Source organism: Mustela erminea, chromosome 2, assembly GCF_009829155.1.
Source record: "Mustela erminea isolate mMusErm1 chromosome 2, mMusErm1.Pri, whole genome shotgun sequence".
Lineage (NCBI taxonomy): Eukaryota > Metazoa > Chordata > Mammalia > Carnivora > Mustelidae > Mustela > Mustela erminea.
Window position 1 is genome coordinate 4318327 of NC_045615.1, and position 22627 is coordinate 4340953.

Sequence of the window (22627 nt, forward strand, 5' to 3'; positions counted from 1 at the left end):
CATTGTGTTCACCTACATAAAAAATATTACAAATTTTCACTTTGTCTACATGTTTATCTGATGTCTAAACTACATGAATTCCAAACTATTCTAAATTCTGTGAAATACTAATTTTAAAAATATCAGAACTAAATGTACTGTGAAACAACCACATTGGAAACATGCATTTATTCACAGTTGATTCATTTCCCCAGATAAATACATAACTGCTCAAAATTATTTAAGAACCTATGTAGACATCCAAGAGCACACTTATAAATCTATTTCTACCTTCATCTTGAAGAAACACTGATCTTGGCAAAAATCTGGCTTATTTTAAAATGAACTATTGCTGGTTAAAAAGGCATACTTTAAAACTCTTCTGTGGCTTGCACCTGCTCTTTTCTTTTTAAATTAAAATGTAAAAGCATTTGTTTTCAGAGATGTATCCGACTATTGCGGCATAAGTGAATAATTACATAAAAACAGACCCTGAAATTTGTTGAGCATTTAAATGCCTGCAGAGCCTCATTTTACTTGTAAGCGACGACTGCCTTAAATAGCTAGACCACTTGTTGATCATAACTGTAAGAAATTGAGAAAACCAGACCATTTTAATGTTATGAAATTGACACAAACCCACATGATACTGCATTCCTCCACTGGGCTGAGGTTATATTTTAAAAATACAAATAAATATATTGAACTGGGAGTCTTATTTCTGTAATACTCCCAGTGTTTAAATATGCTCCTAAAACAGAAGTAGATAAGTGCAGAATGTAGTTCCAGACTTGACTATTACCCACTGAAGTATTCAATGTTAGTCTGTGCCTCCTTGTTGTTCCACAATTTATGATTTGAACTTTTGCTGTTTTTATGTTGCATTATCTAACATGGCTATTCCACACCTTACCCACTTACCTCAAATCTCCACTTCTCCCCCATTTCGGTTCCTGTGAATAGATGCATTCTCTCTATTAAGAAGAATGGTTTGGTCTATCCACCTTCTATTTTCAAACTTCATCTTCTGTGGCTTCTCAGTTGCATTTCCTACAATTCAGCATTCCTATCTTTATGACGTTAGCACCCTCTGTGGTATCTGTGAGAATGTCCTCAGTTTTGTCTCATATCTCACACTCTTTTTTTTTTTTAATTATTACATGTAACTTTATTTTTCTTTTGGATTAAGAGGCTTTATACACATTTGACTTCATTAACAAAACAAACCACACATCAATAATTACCAGAAAGCTTTATGGATCCAAAAGTATTTGCCATCAAAAATAAGCCACTGTAGGGGCGCCTGGGTGGCTCCATGACTTGAGCCTTTTTTTTTTTTAATTTATTTTCCAGTTTCAGCATAACAGTAGTCATTATTTTTGCACCACACCCAGTGCTCCATGCAATCCGTGCCCTCTAGAATACCTACCACCTGGTACCCCAACCTCCCATCCTCTGCCCCTTCAAAACCCTCAGATTGTTTTTCAGAGTCCATAGTCTCTCATGGTTCACCTCCCCTTCCAATTTCCCCCAACTCCCTTCTCCTCTCCAACTCCCCATGTCCTCCATGCTATTTGTTATGCTCCACAAATAAGTGAAACCATATGATAATTGACTCTCTCTGCTTGACTTATTTCACTCAGCATAATCTCTTCCAGTCCCGTCCATGTTGCTACAAAAGTTGGGTATTCGTCCTTTCTGATGGAGGCGTAATACTCCATAGTGTATGTGGACCACATCTTCCTTATCCATTCGTCCGTTGGTTTTTTCCACAGTTTGGCGACCGTGGCCATTGCTGCTATAAACATTGGGGTACAGATGGCCATTCTTTTCACTACATCTGCATCTTTGGGGTAAATACCCAGGAGTGCAATGGCAGGGTCATAGGGAAGTTCTATTTTTAATTTCTTGAGGAATCTCCACACTGTTCTCCAAAGTGGCTGCACCAACTTGCATTCCCACCAACAGTGGAAGAGGGTTCCCCTTTCTCCACATCCTCTCCAACACATGTTGTCTCCTGTCTTGCTAATTTTGGCCATTCTTACTGGTGTAAGGTGATATCTCAATGTAGTTTTAATTTGAATCTCCCTGATGGCTAGTGATGATGAACATTTTTTCATGTGTCTGATAGCCATTTGTATGTCTTTATTGGAGAAGTGTCTGTTCATATATTCTGCCCATTTTTTGATATGATTGTCTATTTTGTGTGTGTTGAGTTTGAGGAATTCATTTTAGATCCTGGATATCAACCTTTTGACTGTACTGTCATTTGCAAATATCTTCTCCCATTCCGTGGGTTGCCTCTTTGTTTTCTTGACTGTTTCCTTTGCTGTGCAGAAGCTTTTGATTTTGATAAAGTCCCAAAAGTTCATCTATGCTTTTGTTTCCTTTGCCTTTGGAGACATATCTTGAAAGAAGTTGCTGTGGCTGATATCGAAGAGATTACTGCCTATGTTCTCCTCTAGGATTCTGATGGATTCCTGTCTCACATTGAGGTCTTTTATCCATTTTGAGTTTATCTTTGTGTACAGTGTTAGAGAATGGTCGAGTTTCATTCTTCTACATATAGCTGCCTAGTTTTCCCAGCACCATTTATTGAAGAGACTGTCTTTGTTCCACTGTATATTTTTTCCTGTTTTGTCAAAGATTATTTGACCATAGAGTTGAGGGTCCATATCTGGGCTCTCTACTCTGTTCCACTGATCTATGTGTCTGTTTTTATGCCAGTACCATGCTGTCTTGGTGATCACGGCTTTGTAATAAAGCTTGAAATCAGGTAACGTGATGCCCCCCATTTTATTTTTGTTTTTTAACATTTCCTTAGCGATTCGGGGTCTCTTCTGATTCCATACAAATTTTTGGATTATTTGCTCCAGCTCTTTGAAGAATACCGGTGGAATTTTGATAGGAATAGCATTAAAAGTATAGATTGCTCTAGGCAGTATAGATATTTTAACAATGTTTATTCTTCTGATCCAAGAGCATGGAATGGTCTTCCATTTTTTTGTGTCTTCTTCAATTTCTTTCATGAGTGTTCTGTAGTTCCTCGAGTACAGATCCTTTACCTCTTTGGTTAGGTTTATTCCCAGGTATTTTATGGTTCTTGGTGCTATAGTAAATGGAATCGATTCTCTAATTTCCCTTTCTGTATTTTCATTGTTAGTGTATAAGAAAGCCACTGATTTCTGTACATTGACTTTGTATCCTGCCACATTGCTGAATTGTTGTATGAGTTCTAGTAGTTTGGGGGTGGAGTCCTTTGGGTTCCCGTTGAGATCAGGAACACAACAAGGATGCCCACTCTCACCACTCTTGTTCAACATAGTATTAGAAGTCCTAGCAACAGCAATCAGACAACAAAGAGAAATAAAAGGTATCCAAATTGGTAATGAAGAAGTCAAACTCTCTCTCTTTGCAGATGACATGATTCTTTATATGGAAAACCCAATATCTCACACTCTTTAACTGAATTCATTTTTCTTTCTAGTCTTCCAAGTTCAGTTTTTACACTAAACGCATTCTACAACTATCTTCTCTTTTTACAATTTCTCACTTAAGATTATCATCCATTCTCACAAATTCTTATATGTATGTAATATTCAGATTTGTTCAATGCCAGTCCTATCCTTGAGTCCAAGTCTTGCATTTTCAATTGTTTGATGGTCTCCCTCACCAAATTCATATATAAAACTGAACTTATTATGTTTCCCTCAGGCATGTATTTCCCAGTACTGCTTATTTCTGTTAATGGTATTACAAGCTATGTAATGTTAGTACTTTGATTTCACTGAACTCAACCATACTTAATCTAAATGAAATTAGATTCATATTTAAAAAGCATTTATGACTCTAGGCATTTAGTAAAGTAAATCTCCCAAATATACACTCCTTATGTTTTCTTTATTATCACTTATTTTTGGGAATAATATGAATATTTAGTAAATATTATTAATATGCAATGGGTTATTAGAAGCAGTTTGCTTTGATGGAACTGTATTGAAGAAGAAAGGAAAGGATTAGTGGTATCTGACATGCAGCTGTTGTCCAGGAATGAAGCAAATCTGATATCTAGTCTGGCATAAATCTCTTTTACAATAATTATTACATTCTGCCTTTGGGGTTTTTTCAAATTTGTCATATTTTATGTCTTAGGTTGTAATGTTAAATGACAGTAGGATTATGTCCCATTAGTCTCTGTGGTTTTTATTTGTTTGTTTGTTTTTGTTTTGTTTTGTTTTGTTTTTTAAGATTTTACTTTTAAGTAATCTCTATACCCAATGTGGGGCTTGAACTCACAACCCTGAGATTCAGAGTCCCATAGTCCACCGACTGACCAAACAAGTACCCTTATCTTTGTTTCATCTCTAGTCCCTAGAACATTGCCCATATATAATGGGTAATCAATAAATAGTCACTAAATTCACAAAGACACTCAGTTCTTGAGCTATTATGGAAAAAACCACCCCAAAAATGGAATGGTGATGGGAAAATTGTTGATAACAGAGTAAAGATTACAAAAAGCAACTTTACTTACTTATACATTATCTCCTAGGCCCAGAAATAGCCACGCATCTTCAGCAAGAAACAGGAAATTTATACAAGAAGTGCATACAGTTCTGTCCTACATTACTGCCATGTGTTTCTTATATTCCATTGATTTTCTTTGTGATTGGCAAGCCCTACATATTTAGCTTAACTATTCATTCTGGGAATTCCTCCAGAAATATCACGAGATTAGCTCACTTATGAAACTTGAGCAATTTTACTACATGATTATTACTAGTAATAGCAATAATTAGTTAATAGAGAGAAACATTGATTCAGAACCAACAGAGCTCTATGGAAGCATTTACTGTTTGAAACATGATTGGAGGCAGTGCCTGAAGAACCAGGGACCAGAGTGTTGACATTTTAAAAGAGTCTGAGCCAAAACTTATAGTAACAAACCTCAGGGGAACTAACTTCCAACTTTATAAATCTCCTCATAAATTTCTAGGGTGACTTTGCTGAAAATTTTCATAATTCCAGCACTTTCTATTTCATTTTGGAACTGGATTGCCTTAGAATCAAGCCACTGATTTTTATCTCACTTTTACTGTTGATTTCATACTGCTTTTCATTAGTTTTACTGGAGCTGGCTCTAGATGCATGCCTAAAAATGTGGGCGTGTCAAGAAAATCCAATTTTTTTTGTTTTGTTTTGTTTTTATTGTCAGCATGTTATGTATGCCCTCATAGAAAACTTAGTGGGCAAATGGATAGTCTCCATTCGTTGTGGCAATAGAAATTATTTTTCAATACAGTCATTTGCTAAAAATGAATGTGCTGGTGTAGGCTACTGCTCATGCTAGCAGGGCATAAAATTAGAAACACATATAAGAAACTTTAGAATATGAAGACTTTTTTTCCTGCCTTTTAAAAAAAGATAGTCACTATCATAATGGATATGAGGTGATATCTCCTTGTGGTCTTGATTTGTATTTCTCTAATGTTGAGTGATGTTGAACATCTTTTCATAGGTTTGTGGCTATTTGTATAACTTCTCTGGAGACTTCTATTCAAGTTATTTGCCTGTGTTTTTTTTGTTTGTTTTGTTTTGTTTTTGATTGGGTTGTTTTACGTTATTGAACTAGGAGTACTGTATATATTCTTGATATTAATCCCTTATCAGATATATGATTTGCAAGTATTTCTTCCCATTCCATAGATTGCCTTTTCACTCTGTTGATGGCATCTTTTGAGACATAGAAGATTTTAATCTTGATGTAGTCTAATATATCTTTATAATATATCTATTTTTACTTTTGTTCCTTGTGCTTTTGGCATCATATTCAAGAAATCATGGCTAAATCCAAAGTCATGAAGGTTTTCCCCCTATGTTTCCTTTAAAGAGTTTTATAGTTTCAGGTTTTGCATGCAGGTCTTTGATCCATTTTGAATTAATCTGCATATATGATGTAAGGTCCCAACACCACTTGTTGAACAGAGTATGTTTCACCATTGAATGGTCTTGGTACTCTTGTCAAAGATCATTTGCAGTCAAATGCTCTACCCCTGAGCTATTGTCAAAGATCATTTGACCATATAAATGAGGGTTTATTTCTGGACACTCTATTCTATTCCATTGGTCTATGTGTCTCTATGCTAGCACCAAGGTTTTGATAATTGTAGCTTTGTGGTAACTTTTGAAAACAGGAAGTGTGAGAGCTCCATCTTTGTTCTTTTTCAAGATTATTTTGGCTATTCAGGATCCCTTGTAATTCCATATGAATTTTAAGATGGATTTTTCTTTTCTGTAAAAATTGCCTTTTGTAATTTGAGGATTGCGCTGATTCAGTAGATCACTTTGGATGGCAAAAATGTAAAATGGTGCAGCTGTTGTGGAAAACAGAATGGCAGTTCATACAAAAATTAAAAATGTAATTGCCAAATGATCCAGCAATCCCACTTCTGGTGATATATATATATATATATATATATATATATATATATATATATACACACATACACATACATACATATACATATATATATACATATATATGCCTATATATACACACACACATATATATTTTATATATATATAAAATAACACTTGAGACATATGTCTCAAAGGGTTATTCATACACCTTATTCATAGCAACATTATTCACGATAGCCAATGGGTGTTCATCAACACACATGTTCATCAACAGACGAATGGATAAAAAAATTGTTTTATATACATACATTAGAATACAATTCAGTCTTTAAAAAGAAGGAAATTCTGTCACATGCTGCAATATGGATGAATCTTGAGGACATTATTCTAAGTGAAATAAACCAGCCACAGAAGGACAAATACTGTGTGATTCCACTTATATAAGGTATCTAAAGTCATCAAATTCGTAGGAACAGAAAGTAGAATGGTGGTTGTCAGGGGCTAAGGGAGGGGGAAAACGAGGAGTTTTTTTGGGTACAAATACTGAGTTTTACAAGATGAGAACAGTTCTGTGGGTGGATTCCACAACAATGGGAATATACTTAACACTACTGAACTGTACATTTACAAATAGTTAAGATGGTAAGTTTTATGTCCTGTGTGTTTAGCACCATTAAAAAAATGTTAAGAACAAGGATAATAGACACTCAAAAAATATGAAAACTTGATTTACGTCTTGAAGAGTTTTAAAATTAACAGTTCAATATTTGATTTCTTAGACTCACACAAGATGTATAAAAGATTTAACCAGTAAAGAAGTGGGTGGGGGAAGAAAAAAGAAAAGAAAAACAAACAAAAAAATCCTTTCTTTGGCTTTTACTGTCTTTTTAGCCTATATAGGCAAAGCAAAGTTCAAAATTCATGATCAAATATTTATTCTGTGAACTTAAGTCAAATTAAATGAAGATGTGTTAGTATAAACATTTTTAAAATTATAAATAGCTAAATAAATGGAATAACAATACTAGGCAATAAAGATCAGAAAATGTTTGAATTTTATGACAGACTCTAAGCTCCTCAATGTCAGGAAAGATGTTTTGCTTTTTCTTTGTATCTATTCAGGAATTTGGTCTATTTTAAGTGAAGACATAAATGTGAATATATAAATATAACATATTAATATGTAATTTTATATAAATGTGTATAATTTACATATGATGATATTTATGTATGTATAAAAATATATAAATATATATATGAAATTTACAAAAAAGTAGTACCACCTTAACTAGTTTGTATTTTCATCACCTTAATAGTCACAACTGTGTGCTTCTATTGTTCTGTGGAAACATAAAGAGTTAAGTTCAGAAAAATAAGATAAAGCAAGAGCCCCAAATTCTCCTGTGTGACACACTGAGAATATTCCTACAAAATAGAAATGTCTATGGCTTGATATGACTTACCTGAGAATATAGTCCTATAAAGATAATAGAAAGAAGAAAACATCTTGGTGGCTTATCTATTTTCAATAGATGTTCTACAGTGTATTACGAATGGAAGGCATTCCTGCTTCAAAGTAATACACCATACTCTTTAAATGAAATTAACTTCATATGTATGTTTCTTCACAGAAAATTTTAAAGCCAATTCCTAACACATTCTGGAGTCTTACTATAGGTTTACCAAAAATGTAGAATTGACTTTCTCCCTCTTCACTAATCTTACTAGACCCTCCAAACCGAAGTCTTGTCTCACCTTCTCTTAGAGACATCTAAAGTGCAAAAAAGAAAATTAAAAATCATCTTACTGGCTGTGTTATTTTCCAGCTGAGAAAACTGAGTTTAAGTGAATTACCTAAAGTCACAGTCTGTTGCTCTGAGACCAGAACCTAAAAATTCCAGTCAGTCTACTTCATTTTCCGGGCTTCCTCACCATCCTTAGTGAACTTCTTGGGCTTTGAAAATGACTAAATAGATGCAATATAGAATGATGGTGTTCTAGAAAATGGATGAAATGTTCCAGAACCAGCTGCCCCACCTCGTCCGGAAGTGGGTCTAGCTGACAAAGAAAATAGATGTAGGAGGCCTGTTAGAGAGGCAAAGCCTCCCTCTGTCCTGGCTGGTTAGTTTGAGGGGGCGATGATGGCAATTATAACAGGTGGAAACAGTCTCCTGGTTAACATTATTATAGTTTACCTCTAATATCAGGAATCAGTGTACCTTCTAGAACACTGATTTTGAAACCAGATCTATAAATGGACTTCAGGGAGTCAGTATACCCTACATAAAAATCTAAGCAGAACAACAACCACTACTACTACTACTACTTCTTCTTCTTTTTCTTCTTCTTCATCTCCTCCTCTTCCTCGTCCTCCTCCTCCTCCTTCTTCTTTCTTCTTCATTTTGCATTTATCTGGGATAAAATCCATGGATGTCTTCAAATTTTCTGAGGGATTTTGTGGACTAAATAAGAGTTAAAAATCACTGATCTAGACTGTCAAAGGAGGTAAATGCTAAAGTAAAAACGATAATGTTGGTACTTGCCCTTAGTATTTCCAGGCTCTCCTTTCTGTAATATTTTACCTTTATTAACAATATTCTGTTTCTATCATCCCTTACCATTTTATATACTCAATATTCTCATTGTCTTTTTCTCCCATTTAAAAGAAGAGAAAAAGTTCCCCAAACTCTGGGTGTCCTACTAACAGGTATAAGACTGATAAGGAAATCATCCATCTATTCTCTCCTGTTTAGTTGATCTAGTGGTTTGAGGAGGTCCACCTACTTCCTGCTTTGATAATGAGAGGATGTCTTCAACAATCCTTGGATCTTTGCCATTCTCTCTTTTCAGCCAACTTTAATGATTCCAGATGGAATATAGTTCCCTTCCTGTGTTTATCAATTTAACCTCCTGGAGAACATAGAGTTTTGTCTGTGGGAGCTAAGTAATATTTCTATTATCATTAAGTTCTAACAATTCTCTAATTTCCCTTAAGATTTGTGTTTATTTGATCTTGTTTCAAAATCTAGTTTTAAATTCCCAATCATAAGCCTCCTATGGCTTCAATGCAAACTCTATTAAGATTATAATGGCATTTTTCATAGAAATAGAGAAAACATTTCTAAAATTTATACAGAACCACAAAAGGCCCTAAATAGCAAGGAAATCCTGAGAAATAAGAACAAAGCAGAAGGAATCACATTTCCTGATTTCAAGCTATACTGCAAAGCTATGGTTGTTAAATAATATAGTACTGGCATAAAAACAGACAAACAGACCATGGAACAGAATGGAGAGTCCAGCAATAAACCTAAATATATAGAAATAATTAATATTTTACAAAGGAGCCAAGTATACTTAATGAAGAAAAGACAATCTATGCAATCAATAGTGCTGTAATAATGAGATATTTACATGTAAAGGAATAAAGCTAGACCCATATCTTATACCATTCACAAAAACTAATTTGAAGAAGATTGACGATTTAAGTGGAAGACTTGAATAGTGACTCAAAGATGAAAATTTAAAAATTAAGCTTGATATAGATTCTGGTTATGGTTTTTTTTTTGATCTTAATTAATTTTTTATTTTTTATAAACATATATTTTTATCCCCAGGGGTATAGGTCTGTGAATCACCAGGTTTACACACTTCACAGCACTCACCAAAGCACATACGGAATACTATGCAGCCATCAAAAGAAATGAAATCTTGCCATTTGCGACAACATGGATGGAACTAGAGCGTATCATGGTTATGGTTTTTTTTTAATGACACTTTAAACAGGGCAATAGCAACAGCAATAAAAGCATGAGACTGCATAAACTAAAAAGTTTCTGCATAGCAGAAGAAACCATCAACAAAGTGAAATGATAACCTACAGAATGGGAAAAAAAATATTTCCAAGCTGTAGATATGATAAGAGGTTAATATCTGAAACATGAAAAAACTCATATAATTCAATAGCAAAAAGTCAGTAATCCAATTAAAGAATAGGAAAAGGACTCTAATGGAAATTTCTTGAAAGAAGACATATAAAAGGCCAATGGGTACATGAAAAGATGCTCAACATCACTAGTCATTAGGGAAGTGCAAATTAAAACCACCATGAGATATTCCCTCACCCCTGTTGGAATGGCCATCACCAAAAAGACAAGAGATAACAAATGCTGGCATAAATATGGAGAGAAGGGAACCCTTGTCCACTGCTGCTGAGACTGTATGTTGGTACAACCATTATGGAAAACAGTACAGAGGATCTCAAAAAAAATTAAAAATAGAACTACCACATTATTGAACAATTTTATTGCTGGTGAGAGTGCTGTCACTGTGAGCTCCATACTAGATACAAGGTCTTGCTTGGGAATCACAGGAAAACGAAGCCCTGAAGATTTTACAATACAGATTTTCCTTGACTTACAAGGGGGTTATGTCCCAATAAACACACTGTAACCTGAAAATAGCCCATGATGAAAAAATGCATTTAATACATCTAACCTACCCAACATCACAGCTTAACCTAGTATACCTTAAATGTTCTAAGAACACGTACTTGAGTCCACAGTTAAGCAAAATCATCTAACACAAAGCCTATTTTACAATAAAGTATTGAATATCTCATGTAATTTATTGAGTACTGTCCTGAAAGTAAACCATAGAAGAATTGTATGGGTACAGAATGGTTGTAAGTGTATCAATTGTTTGCCCTTGTGACCTGGGTGGCTGACCAGGGGCTATGGCTTGCTACCACTGCTCAACATCATGAGAAAATAATGTATTGCACCTCAGTAGCCCAGGAAAATATCTAAATTCAAAATTCAAAGTAGAGTTTCTACAGAATGTGTATTGCTTTCACACCATTATCAGTCAAAAAACCGTAAGTCATTGCACTGTAAGTCAGGGACCACCGGTGTTTTGATGGTATCTAAGTAGGGGAGGTAAAAGGATAGATATGAGTAATAAAGTATAAAGTATTTTTTTTACTTATATTTATTTTATTAGTTTTTTGACAAAAATTCTATGCATATTAAAGTGCACAACATGATGTTTTGATATATGTATACATTATGAAATAATTACCATAATCAAGCTAATCACCTCTCGTAGTTACCTTTTTCTTTCTTGTAGTAAGAACACTAGAGATCTACTGCCTCAGCAAATTGCAAGTTTACTATTGTCACCATGCTATACATTAAGTCTCCAGAACTTACTCATCGTATAACTAAACGTTTGTACCTTTTGATCAATATCTCCCCTTTCCTCCCACCCTCTAGGCTATGGTTATCACCATTCTACTGTTACTATGAGTTCAACATCTTTTTAAAAATCTTTTTTAGATTCTATGTGTAAGTGAGAAAAGCACTGCTAGACTAACTTGGGTAAAAGGGATTTGCTTTGGGGATTATAGAAAGGAAGTCTGAGCCCCTAGAGGAAGTTAAGTTATGTAGGATTTCCTGTTCTGTGATAAATTTGCAGTGTCATCTGTACATATTTAGATACAGAATATGATCTATTTATGGGGACTTCGGAAAGTTACTTGGCTACAAAACTGACTGCAGGGATACAAGTGGGTGGAGAAGATAGTATATGATTTGGCAAGTAATTTAGGTGGCCAATGAATCAGATACAAATTCAATTCAGAGAAAAATAGTAGAGACTTCAGGCAAAGGTAATCTTTAAGATTTCTGCAAGATTAAGGAGGCAGTTACTCTTTGTGCGAACTCTCCATGGATGCACTGTCTCGCACACTGATCTGGGTCTGAAGCAGAGCTCAGGTCTTAGGGTGGGGCTGTGAAGGCATCAGATAGAGAGATTCTCTCTACCAAAAAATTAACAAAATCCCAAATCAAAACACCAGACAGTGGACTAGGCCAACTTTTGATTGAGTTGGAGAAGGAGTCCTGTCAGTCACATAACTTGCATCTAGAATGTTTTTCTGGAGATACAAAGGTCTAGACAGCAAGAGGGACTCAGAAAATATTATAGAAATCTAGTAGGTATGACTAGACCATTTATTCCTGAGTCTAGAAGGGGCAACAATTCCTATGAATAAGTTTTACTGGAGAGGAATAGAGACTACACTTTACATCTTACATCCTATACTATTTAGGATTAACACAAATGCTGGTATGCGGCAGATTGATTCTATAGGTAGTAACACCAGCAAAATTACTGTGAAGAGCTGGGGTGGCTAAAGGGAGGGAAAATTCGTGAAGACTACAAAGAAAGGCAGAAGTCATGATTTAGAAAGAACAGACTAAATAAGAAATGCGAAATATTCTATAGGAGAAAAAGCTTAGGCTTTGAAAAGCTACATTTACACACTGGAACGTTACAAAAGTCCAGGCATAGTAATAGAAATTGAGAGGAGGGTGATGAACATACCAAAAACTACAATTGAATAGAAAGTCTTGCAAATATCCAATCGGGTGTTTGGAGATAAATGCGTTACTATAGAATTTACCATATACTATATTACTATAGAATTTACCATCCAAATCAGACCATACTGACAATGAAAAGTGGTAATTCCAATAGTCAGGCCAAGACAACAGGAGTAAGTGGAGGCTTGTCCCAGGTGAGACAAGAAGTATGGTCACCCCGGGTGTAGGATGAAAGTATTAGAAAAATTCTCAGGTTTGCTCAGCTCCTGGGAAATTCCAATCCAGCATACAGGGAAGTAGCACTTTGCATTCACTCACCCTTTGTATGGTGTGGGATCACAGGTGTTAAATCACCTAAGTATGTGTTATTTTATTACTTTTCAGACCCAGGTGAGGTTATAAATACAACTTCCACCCAGGTCTTAGAGGCAGTGCTGTGAGGAATGTCCAATCCCTGTAGGAATACCTTCTGTTTGTGGTATAGCTGATGCCTGGCTTGGGTCCCAGGCAACAGCCAGTGCTAACCTCCAGACATGAGAAAATGATCCCTCAGATGTTTCAAGCCCCAGCCACTGTCACTGCAATTGTATGAAAGATTCCAAGCCAGAACTGCCTAACCCAGGCAAATCCCAGAAATGTGAAGGGTAACAGCTCTTAATATGTGAAAAGATTTTCACAGAGAATATTGAAAAACCTAGCAAAGCTCTATATTTCTACTTAGTATTATAGATTGTTATTGAAATATCTCATTAAAGGCTAAATTCATGCTTTTATGTGCATTGTTACTTTCTAATTTTGCTAAAATAGATATGTGCAACTGAATAAAAGCTTTTGCTCCAATTCATCAAATACCCGTTATGGACAAGTGAAGATTTTCATTTCAAGAATGGGCTAGCCACCTGCATGGCTCAACTGATTAAGAATCCAGCTCTTGGGGCGCCTGGGTGGCTCAGTGGTTAAAGCCTCTGCCTTCGACTCAGGTCGTGATCTCAGGGTTCTAGGATCGAGCCCCACATCAGGCTCTCTGCTCGGCAGGGAGCCTGCCCCCCCCCCCCCCCGCCTGACTCTCTGCCTACTTGTGATCTCTGTCTGCCAAATAAATAAATAAAATCTTAAAAAAAAAATCCAGCTCTTGATTTGGGCTCAGGACAGGATCTCAGGTTCATGGGATTGAGCCCTGCACCAGGCTCTGCACTCAGCACAGAATCTGCTTGAGATTCTCTCTCTCCCTCTGCCCCTTCCCCCGCTCATGCTCTCTCTGTCTCTTCTAAATAAATAAATAAATAAATAAATAAATAAATAAATAAAATCTTCAAAAAACAGGCTAGCCAGAACCCAGGGGTGATAACACAGATTATTAGGTGAAACAGGATAAAACTCAAGTTTGTGGGTAGCCTAAATTCAAAATATCTACGCAGATGTGTCCTGAGTCTCTATCTCTAATCTCAAAATGCCATCTGAATTTCATCAGAAGTAAATATTAGCAGACTGAAACATGCAAGAGCAACAGTAAGGAAAATAGAACCCTGATTAATATGTACAGTACATAGGGTCTTCGGAAGAGACAGTGAGCAGGACACAATTCACTCTGATATGAAGTTTTTTTAAAAAAAATATTTATTTATTTGAGAGAGAGAAGGAGAGAGTGCAAGCAGGGGGAGGGACACAGGAACAAGCAGGCTTCCTGCTGGTGAGGAGCTGGATGCAGGGGCTCAATCCCAGGACCCCGAGATCATGACCTAAGCTGAAGTCAGGCACTTAAACAACAGCCACCCAGGTGCCCCTCTAATATCAGCTTTAACAAGAAATGATAAAGAGAAGTATAAATTAGTCATGACTCACTTTGTAATCTGGTACAGACCACACCCTTTTACGTGAAATACGGCAAGCCCTGTCCCTTTCTTCCATACACAACTGGTGGGAACAGATGGCTTTGGAGAAATTTGTTTTGTAATATGAGCTTCTGAATTGTCTAATGCACTTTTTTACACGAGCTTTACCTCTAAACACCAGGCCTTGGAATCCTTTATTTATCTCACTGTTAGGGGATGCCAACTTCTCTCGGTCTTTGCTGACAAATCTCACTCCCTGGCCCTGGTCCTCTTCTGCCTAATTAACAATGAAAAATGCTGTAACTGGAGCAGAGATTTGAAGGAAAAATAAAAGCTCTTGCTTGAAACGTACGAAAACTGAGTTTATTTCCTTTTTTGGCATTAACCAATGGTGGAATTTTTTTTTTTTTTTTCAAGTAACTTGGCCTCACTGACCTCAGCTTTCTTAGGAAAATAAGTGGGTTTGGCTCAAAGACTTCCTAAAGAGTCTTCCCACAGAACTATTGTTCAGTAGCTCAGATCCCTGATACATTCAGCGGCACCTCTGTTGGGGTTAACAAGATGTCCTGTGGAAAGCAGGTTTGATTTTCACAGCTCAGCTTTTCCCTTTCTTGGTTCTATTTTCTCCCTCTCCTCCAGCAATTTCCAATTAGCTTCTCACCACACACATTACCAGCTAACTTTGCTTCAGCTAGCAACCCCAGACTTCCCGTCCCTTTTACCCTTTGTTAGTTCTAAAATCTAATGTCCTCTCCTCATTTCCTCACTGGTTTCTTTCTCTCTCAGCCCTCAACCCTGTATCCAAGTTGTTAGCAATCACTAGAACTGTTGCTTATGTCTTTAGACGGCTACTTTCTATCAGGCTATTTCTACTCCTGTACAAGGCTTTGAAATATTGTAGCTTCATGACTGATTCTAACATTTACTGAAAACAGACCCTCACTTGTTCTCACTTTAATAAAGGTTGTTTACTAAAATAAATAGCAAAGTATTAATCAAGAAGATTGAGAATGTGAATAAGACCATTTGGGGGCTATTTACAAAGTTTTGACAGGTAAACTGAAGATATATTTCCTTAGGTCTCTGGGCCAGTAATTTCCTTATGACTTGTTTATGCACATAGACAGTTTTCATCTGCAGATCAGTGATTCCCCTAATCAGCTTTTCTGCTATAAATTTCCTTACTCCCTGCCACTTAGTGTATTTCCTAGGAACAAGCAATAACAATGTAGAACCTCATAGAGCTCCTTGGATTCTGTGGTTCGTGGTTCATGTTTCATTTTATTTATTCTACTGCTCTGGTGTCATTCACAAGGTATCGCTATTCCTGATAAATACCTTTTCTACAGTAAACATGTTCTAAGGTGTGTACCCAGCAGCTAAGGTATATCAAGCATCTTTGGCAATGATTCATTAGGAAATGCATGCTTTAAGATATTTTAGATTGCTTTGGGAAGTTCCTGTGACACAGGAAGATAGTTCAAGACAACATAGGTACATGAAAACTTCCATCTCCCATTTCTGCATTCTCCTTATTTTTCCTCATACAATTGTATCTTTTCTCCTAGAATTAGATTTTTTTTCTTTCAAGTTCTGGCATGCTTGGTTATGTTTGCAAATGGAAACTACTTTGGTAAATTTTTGTCTCTACTTTAAAAATTTCTCATTCTTCCTAGGCTAACTTGTCACCTTGCCACTGCTCTGTCTTCCAGGCAGGCTTGTGTACCTTCCAGAATGAGTTTCATCGTTTATAAAACCTGTAGCACTTTTAACATCTCTTCACCTCATTCAGCTACTCCAAGGATAGAATATATCTGTAGCTTTTTTGTAGACAATCCTCATTCTGTCACTTTCTAGGAGTGGAGAAAGCAGTGGTTAGTTTCTGTAAGTTTCCCGCTGTCCTTTGCATGCTCTATTCTACATGCTGCAAGGATATCTTTTTCCTTGTAGTTACGCAGCTCTCCACATTTGCATAGCCTCCAAACTATTTCTCCATATTCACCTAGAATTTGGCACACATTTAACGGTTTTCCTCTTTTAAAGCCTAGTTTCTGCCATCATCCCACAATTGTTCAAAAACCATAACTTACCTCTCAGTTTCTGGACATTCAATTGCACTTATCTTCTCTCTTCTTATGCCATTTCCAGAAATAGCTTCATTCTTGACCTGTTCATCACTCTAAAATTCTTCAGCTTTGAAAAATTTTTAAAAGTTTTGATTTCTTACTTATTTTATAAAATAATAATATTCATTTTAGAAAATTTGAAGAAATCACAAATACATAAAGAAAATACAAATTACCAGTAAGTTCATGATATTGGTAACTTGTATATTATATACGGACTACTATATCTAATCATCCATATATCATCATCTGTTTATTATCTATCATATGTATGATATCTGGCTGGCTAGCAATCATCGAGCGATGTAGCTAATTATCTATAGTTCTTCCTCTCAACACACTAACACACGTATACTAATTTATGAGTATACATACCTAATTTTGTCTATGTCTATGTGAAGGGACGTAGAGCCCATTCTGGCCCGATCTGCTAGGATTAAGCCATGTGCTCTGGAAAATGACTGTGTAGATGAATTTTCTAAAATTGTAATGTTATGTTCCAAGCCAATTTGAGAAAAAGCACAAAAATTTCGGACATATTAGCTCTCATAGACTAAAAAGGAGACGTCATTAACTGCCTTAGCTCTTAAGTAATTGCCAACAGTGTGACCAGCAGCAGTGCAGCAACTGCCCTGCAGGATATCTAAGCTACACTGTGTTATGCAGATCTACTGGAGACTTGGAGTGTGTGGAACAGAAAGATTAGGTCCCTATGCTCATATTGCCATCTTACACTTTTGTCTCATTACAGGCAGCTCTCTTTGCATGTTTAAGTATTGTTCCTCTCATCCCTTTCTCTTCCTGTTATACAGAAATTTAAAAGAAATACATTTTGGAGGGCAACATACGCCTCCTAAATTGTTTTATATACTTTTCATAAAGTTACTTTAACATCCATGCTTGCTTCTTAAACTTGAGAGTAACATTCCATTGCCTTAATTCTGCACATATTTTCATCTACTCCAAGATGGTTATTTTATCTATATTCAGCTTGGATGGAAAGATATCCTTCTAGTTCTGGTGTTTCCTGATATACAAGTTGATGGAACTGCACTGCAGATTTATGAATCCCAACATCCAATGTGGTCCTCAAGTCCCTCACCTAGAGCAGGTTACTTTCTTTTCTTCTTAGAGAAAATACTTTTCAGAGTGTGTATACTTCTTTAATATTTGCCAATTTTTAAAAATGTTTCTTTTTTTAAAGATTTTATTCCTTGCTTCCTTTGTTTAGAGAGAGAAAGAGAAGAGGGAGGTCAGAAGGAGAGAGAGAGAGAGAGGCAATCTCAACCAGACACTGCACTGAATGTAGGAATCAGATGTGAGGCTCGATCTCACGACATTGAGATCATGACCTGAACTGAAATCAAGAGTCAGATGCTTAATTGACTGAGCCACCCAGGAGCCCCTTTTCAGATGTATCTATACGTGTAACTACTCATAATCAGTAACTCCAGTGTAATCCAGTTATAAGTCCTCACATAAGTGGTCAACTATTATTTGGCAAAAGAACAAAGAATACTCAATGGGAAAAGCTTATCTTCTTCAATAGTGTTGAGAAAAGTGGATAATGACATGCAGAAGAATGAAGTTGAACCCTTATCTTACACCAGAAACAAAAAATTAATTCAAAAAGGATTAAAGACATGTATAATACCTAAAACCATAAAACTTCTAGAAGAAAACATAGGAGCAACCTCATTAACATTGGTCCTGGTGATGATTTTTGGATGTGACACCAAAAGTACCATCAACAAAAGCAAAAATAATAAGTTAGACTACAACAAACTAAAAACTGCTGCATAACAAAATAAACAATCAACATTATTGGTTTGTAACCTCAGGAGCTTCCTGGGTCTAATCCAAAAGAGGTTCCTGAACATGGAGGGCAGGAAGAGACCAAAGAAAGAGGCAGCCCCCTCCATTTTGGTAGGTGGTGACAGTTTTAAGAAGCAAAGGGAACTTGCATATAAGTCTTCTCTGGGGTAGCAGCAGGACAAATGGATCTTTGCACCTCCCCCCAAAATCTTGAAAGTCATCTTTTCAATGACTTTCCCCAACACTCCACCTCTTGCAAGCAGCTCTTACAATCTCACATTCCCTCATCTTCTGTCATGGACCCTGAGTGGTCAACAAGGGGTTTCACTCACATAGAAGTGTCTCTTTTGGTGGCTACCTGGCTGCACAGGAGACAGTTGCTATAGCCACAAATCAGGCACATGCCAGGGGAAACAGATTAGACTACAATTCCCAAAATCAGCGACAACTTTTTCCATTCAGAGCCCCAAGACCTGGACTATTGCTTTATCAAGTCCCCTAAACTGAGGGTTGTATCACTCAGGGTGTTTACTTATGTCCTTGTGTGACTTAATAAAAAGGATACAATAGCAGATTCATGAGGTATGAACACACAACATTCTGTCTGGATTATGGTACATATGTTTTCTTGAAAGGGAGTAATAATATTTTAGGGTCTTCATTTTGAAAGACAGTTTTTCTCATGAGAGACATTTTGGTGTTCTTTAAAGACAGGTTTTGTTGGCTATCAGCTAAGGCTCGCTTGGAGAATTTAGCAAAGGATTCAATTTGTGCTATACCATCCTTAAGCCAATTGAGAAGACAAAGATAGCTGCCAAATTATTGTACAAGTGGAAAATTGTGTCCATCTAACCTTGGAAAGAGGGAGGTTGGAAGTTTTAGGAACCTAACCTGGTTTTACATACCATACGTGTTAGATGGAAGAGGCAGCATCATCTGGCATAAAGAGATGGACTGGGGTGGGATATGCCAGACCAGGACCCCCACCTTTCTCCCCTCTTTCCATGGTGCATGCTCCATTTCAGGTATAATATTTAAATAGGTTCATCTTGAAGAAGGACAATGAGATCCTAGTGGAGATTGAGTAGTTCCCCTTCACCTTAGGTGTGAAGTAACTCACCCATTGCAGCAAGATGTCCTATTGTAAATTCCAGTGTGCTCTCAGTAGTATAATATGTTGATCCAGGGTGAGAATAAGGAAAATGGGTGTTTCCCATGACTTCCATACTTTCACGGTATTGGATGCCTTGGCATGGGTCCTCTGTCGGGCATATGGGAGAAGGACCTACTTGTTGATCACTCAAATGTATTAAAGCCTATGACAGTACTGCAGTCTACCTGGCCAAGGTGGTTTTACATGTTAATAGTTTAATTTGTTGCTTTAACTTTCCATTTTTCTTTCTTACCAACGCTTTTGCTGTGGTTAATATGGGAGATGAAACCACCATTCAATGTCATGTTCTTTTGCTCATTCTTGCCTGCCATGACTTTTGGAAATGTCTTTCCTAAGGACTGCCTTGTCCATGAGGGTATCTATAGGTTTTATTTCATTATTTTAACGACCTAATGGTGGCAGTCTGGTTTGCACATTAATAGGGAAAGCTTAAGTTGGGTTAGATATAGTATCCATACAAACCAAGGCATATTTAGAACCCTTACTCAGGGAGAGGAGTTCAATATAATCAATCTAAGGCACTAAGGCAGCCACAAGTTCCGTGAGGAAAGTTACATTATGCATGTTTCAGTATCTGTCAGTAGGCTGTAAGCTGCAGGAAGATTTAATTTAAGCTACATTTCTCTTGTTTTTGTTCTCCTCATCATTGTGGCCACTGATTCACCTGTGAGCTGAACCCAGACACTTGGAGGCTCCTAACCCTCTCCCTGGTCCTTAGAATATGGGTTACACTTGCCTTTCCTGATTCCATAGACTGCTCCAAGTACATAGCCTTGAGATAGTGATGTGGTGTGGAGAACACCTGCATAGTACGTATGACTGACCGCAGTTAGGGCCTCTTCATAAACTTTTAAGACTGGCGGGCAGGTGCATCCTTTTGTCTTTAAAACAGTAATTACCCCAAAACTCATAGGAGAAAGCTAGAATTGTTTCTCTGCCTTTTAAAGTTGTAAATCTTTTCTTGTCTTTGAAGTATAAACAACCCAGAATATAACAAAAACACTGCCCACAGAGACTAAAGCAAAAGAAGGGGGCGGTGAGACCTCTTAAAATACAGACCACTGTAGAAGAATTTACAAATTTCATCAGCATCATTTTGATGACTCCCCTCAACAAAATAAAACCTGCAGGAGACACCTGGGTGGCTCAGTTCATTAAGCATCCAACTCTTGATTTCAGCTCAGGTCAAGATCTCAGGGTTGTGAGATTAAGCCCCAATATATTCTCTTATGATTCTCCCCCTGCCCCTCCATTCTTTCTCTCTCTTTACCTCTTTTAACAACAACACCACAAAAAAGACAACCTACAGAATGGGAGAAAATGATTACAAATCATATAAGGGGTTAATAGCCAAAACACATAAGGGACTCATACAACTCAGTAGCAAAAACCACACAATATAATTAAAATGGGCAAAGGGCCTGAGTAGACATTTTCTATAGAAATGGCCAACAAGTACATGAAAACATGCTCAACATCACTATTCATTAAGAAATGCAAATCCAAAGGACAACATGATATCACCTCACATTTGTTAGAATGACTATCATAAAATAGACAAGAGATAATAAGTACTAGTGAATAGGTGGACTGTACAGCAGCTGTGGGAATGTAAACTGGTGCAGCCGCTAAGGAAAACGGTATGGAGGTTCCTCAGAAAATTAAAAAGAGAACTCTCCAACAATCCCAGCAATCCCACTCCTTCTAGGCATTTATTTGAAGGAATCAAAATCAGAATCTTGGGACATCTGTACTCTCATGTTCATTGAAACCTTATTCATAATAGCCAATGTATGGAGACAACCTAAATGTCCACTGATGGATGAATGGGCAAAGAAAATTTTGTATATTCATATAATATAGTAATTATCAGCCTTAATAAAAATAGAAGGAAATCCTGCTATTTATGACAACATGGACGGACCTGGAAACGGTTAAGTAAAATAATTTAGACACAGAAAGACAAATACAATATAATTTATTTACATGTAGCATCTAAAATAGTCAGACTTAAAGAAGCAGAGAGTAGAATGTTGGTACTGGAGTGAGGGGAGGGAAAACAAAGGGTAGATGGCCAAAGGATGCCAAGTTTAAATTATGTAAGGTAAATAAATTTTAGAAATCTACTATACAGAACAGTGCCCACAACTAACAATACTGTGTTGTATACTTAAAGTTTACTAAAAGGCTAGATCTTACGTTGTGTTCTTACCACATAAAATAATAATAACAATAATGATGATAATAATAACAAGGGGGACTTTCTTGGGTGGAGGTGAGAGTGGAGAGTGAGTCCTGAAGGCCTGGAGCACAGGGCAAAAGTACAAAGTGGTGGGGTGCTGCCTGCTCCCACCCAAATGCCTCACTCCTCCTCCCCATCGAACGGGAATCTTTGCACCTCCTCATGTTGTCGCCAAGTCCTGCTTCTGGTACTTTGTGTCTCAGCTGAAGAATATGAAGTCTTCAGGGGAAATTGTGTACTGTGGACAGATATGCCAGAAGTCCCTCTTGCAGGCAAAGAAGCTCATCTGGCTGCGCTATGACTCCCTCAGGGCACCCACGCATGGACCGGGGGTGCCCGGAACCGCCCACTGCAGGGGCCGTCAGGCAGTGCTACCCAAACTTGGATGTCCTGCACCGCACCCGGGGCGCACTCCATCCAGATCCGGAAAGTGGAGGACTTTCCAGCCAGCAAGGGCCGCATAGCAGCAGTCAAGAGGTTCCACGACTCCAAGATCAAGTTCCCGGGGTCCCACTGAATCCTGCATGGCCAGCACCAGTCATGTTTCACCATCAAGAGTCCCAACACCTTCTTTAGGATGTAGAGCCTCCCTGTCCAAATAAACTCGTTGGGAAAAAACAAAACAAAACAAAACAAGCCAAAAAACAATACTACTA

At 37.0% G+C, this 22627-nt stretch overlaps 1 long non-coding RNA gene and 1 pseudogene across 2 annotated transcripts; one reads left to right on the plus strand and one right to left on the minus strand.

Moving 5' to 3' along the window:
* Nucleotides 1–16132: 16132 nt before the first annotated feature.
* Nucleotides 16133–19011, minus strand: LOC116582887. 2 transcript variants are annotated; one of them, XR_004282548.1, is made up of 3 exons: nt 18888–19011; nt 16705–16807; nt 16133–16467 (listed from the first exon to the last, which is right to left on the minus strand). It is a non-coding gene; the product is annotated as an uncharacterized LOC116582887 (long non-coding RNA). The 2 variants fall into 2 exon arrangements; XR_004282547.1 differs by having other exon boundaries at nt 16705–16840.
* A 746-nt stretch (nt 19012–19757) lies between these two features.
* Nucleotides 19758–22554, plus strand: LOC116584110 (annotated as a pseudogene).
* The last annotated feature ends 73 nt before the right edge of the window (nt 22555–22627 follow it).